Source organism: Meriones unguiculatus, chromosome 2 (genome assembly GCF_030254825.1).
Source record: "Meriones unguiculatus strain TT.TT164.6M chromosome 2, Bangor_MerUng_6.1, whole genome shotgun sequence".
NCBI classification, from domain to species: domain Eukaryota; kingdom Metazoa; phylum Chordata; class Mammalia; order Rodentia; family Muridae; genus Meriones; species Meriones unguiculatus.
Window position 1 is genome coordinate 160,073,327 of NC_083350.1, and position 2,984 is coordinate 160,076,310.

General features: G+C 42.9%; 1 non-coding gene across 1 annotated transcript; it reads right to left on the bottom strand.

Moving 5' to 3' along the window:
* Positions 1-247: 247 nt before the first annotated feature.
* Positions 248-388, bottom strand: LOC132652606 (small nucleolar RNA SNORA48). Its single transcript, XR_009590203.1, has one exon. It is a non-coding gene; the product is annotated as a small nucleolar RNA SNORA48 (small nucleolar RNA).
* Between the last annotated feature and the right edge of the window lie 2,596 nt (positions 389-2,984).

Below are 2,984 nucleotides of genomic sequence, written 5' to 3' on the forward strand. Positions count from 1 at the left end.
CTCTCCCATCTGACCACGACATACACATACATTGTGGTAGCTCCAGCTCCAGGCTGGCCACATGGCTGGTGGGCCCCTAGGTGACATCCTGCATCCATGCTGTGTGACGTATTGGCAAGCAGAGGTCTATGGCCTGCCCGTGCTATGCCCCGGAGGGCAGGTCTGTGGGTGGCATGGCAGTCTATAGGTCTCTTGTCTGTCTTCTTCTTTCTGCATTGCGTTGCCTGGACTTGATTTGATTTGATTTTTATGAGTCCTAGGCATGAAACAGCTTTGGCCATCAAGCTAGGCATCAAGCTAGGATAATCAAAAGACTGCCATTTGCTCTGTCCCTGACTGATAGAAGAACACTGTCGACAAGGTGTCTCTTTGCCCATTGCCGGGGGGTGGACAACACTATTCTTATCCAGTGATTTAACATTCTAAAGTTCTAATACTCTGTTGTGACTTGAGGTTTCTAAAAGAAAACCATTCTTGGCAAGGAGAGGAGCAGTCAGTACGGGGAACCAAATGCAGAGCTTCAGGAGTAGGCATGTGCTGTTATACTGAGCTACAGCTCAACCCTAAAAACCACTTTACCACAAGAGACTTCATCTGAGTGTGACTTGGTTGTCGCTGCTGTTGTACAATCTTCTCCTGATGAGCCCGGCTTCCATGGAGAGCATTGTGAGGCCTAGGGAGTGTTCTAGACCTGTGCTGGCACCCTATACTGTTACTTAATGGAGAACTGTGTTAACACCCACCCCCTTCTGTATTCTCCTCCTTTAAATGACATCTCCCAGGTATAAATGCAATAGATCAGACCTATGTGTGTCCCATCAAGAGCTGAAGGAAGTCCTGTCCGCGGGAGCAGCCTCAGGACATAATGTACAGGAAATTGGAGGAGAAACCCTCCACACCGTCCAATAACCAGGCACATAAGAACTTCCCACTGTGGTTACACTGACAGAATGTTCTAGAATGTGGAAAAACTACATTCCGCACAACCTAGGAGTCCTCATTGCTTCTGAGCTCAGAGCAAAGATGGCTAATGTCAGGCTTGATCCTCCTCTGCATTTGGAAACATGCTATACGCAACTTCCCTTCTCCTCCCATTCCCAACAGTCTCATCCCCCCTCCTTTTCTCTTTCTTTTCCCCTTCTGAAGTGACAAGAGCCAACCAACCATGTTATATGAGCAGATACACTACAAAGCAGAGATCCAACCAACCACCTTACATGAACAGACACACTACTCTACAATCAAGAGATTTCTGCCCAAATCCTGGTGCGGAGACAGCCATGTCCTGAAGTCCAGCTCTGACCACCAATGTCTGCTCAGTATCTGAGAAGTGGAGGAGGGAGCAGCCCTTCTGTTGAGACTTTCAGGAGAGCTGTGTCGAGCCGTGCTCACTTATCTTTGTTCTTGTTAAAGAAAAAGAAGTCACTGAATCAAATGCTTGCCAGTGTTTTTTATAATCATGCACGCATACAGATTATACACACAGAGAAGTAGGTCAAGGATTTTGAATGTGCTGTTAGGAACCATAAGAAAGAGTTTGTGCCAAGGCTGGATTCAACTAGGGCAGAAAGCTTGCTAGTCTCTGGTTAGTTACATAGGCACCTTTCCTGCCCAAATTTAACTCTATTAAACACATGATTGTTTAGCTGGCTGTGACGCGTTTTTTTTTTTTTTTTTTTTTTTTCAAAACTAAGAGAAATGACACTCAGGATAAGGTCCTGCATTGTTTCTCACATATTGATATCACCTGAAAAATCTCCTTCTCAGTAATAAAAATGGTTAGATATTCACTGGATGGGTGGGAGGAGAGAGGGGATGCCCAAAAGCAAATGCAGGGAGTGCAAAGGCAAAGAGAAAAGAAGATTGTGAGCTGGGACAGGAAAGCCACCCTCGGGAGGAGGTGGGGCAGGATTGAGTGAGCTGGTGAGCAGCGCCATCCTCTCCCGGAGTGAGTCTGTACATTCCTCTTCATCCAGGGACTCATCCTTCCCCTGATCCTTTCTGTTTCTCCTCTCCTGCTATCTCCACCATTCTTGTGTTGGTGTGCTTAACAGTAACCCACATTTCTGTGAAGCTGTCCGTTTTCCCTCTTCTCATCATCATCATTGTCATCATCATCCTCATCTTCATCCTTGTCATTCTGGTCCTCACCTCCCACCTGCCCTTTATAGTCTTGCTTTTCTTCAGATTCTATTACTACTGTTGATTTCTCTGCAATGTTGATGGCTCATTCTCCCAACTCATATACATTATTGAATTTTTAAATATTTCATTTTCTTTCTCTGTGTGTATATGTATGTATAGCTAGGTCAGAATATGGTGCTAACAAGCAAATCAAGGGCCTCATGTACATAGGCAAAACTTCATCAATGAATCATGTCCCAGATCCCTATATTTGTGCTTTTCTTTTCAAAAATAACTTGTTTTATATGTATGGGTATTTTGTCTGTATATATATGTCTGTATACATATACATACATATGTATATATACATATAAACATACTATATATATACACATACATACACACATATACATATATATTATATATCCTGATGAATAGTGCTAGTGGCCCATCCTTGGAGAGGGAAATTGTGGCCTTAGTCTAGAGGCTAAGGAGAGTGAGACACCATCTTTTCTCCTGTGTCCACTGGACTCATTCTCTGATCAACTGAAACTAAAATAAGAATGGAGTGATGGGGATAGTCATGACTCAAATACTAAGGTAGTCATTCCAAGATTCAGTAATTACATTCAATAGTTTCCACTTGTTCTTCACTCTTGAAGATATATGTGTGTGTCTATATATATATATATATATATATATATATATGCAAAACACTCATGCACAGACAAATCATATACATATATATGTACTGAATACACACACATATACATATATGTGTATGATGTGTGTGTGTGGTGTAGTGTATATGCATGCCAGCTGCTGGCAAAGGCCACAAGAAGACATTGGATCCCCTGGAA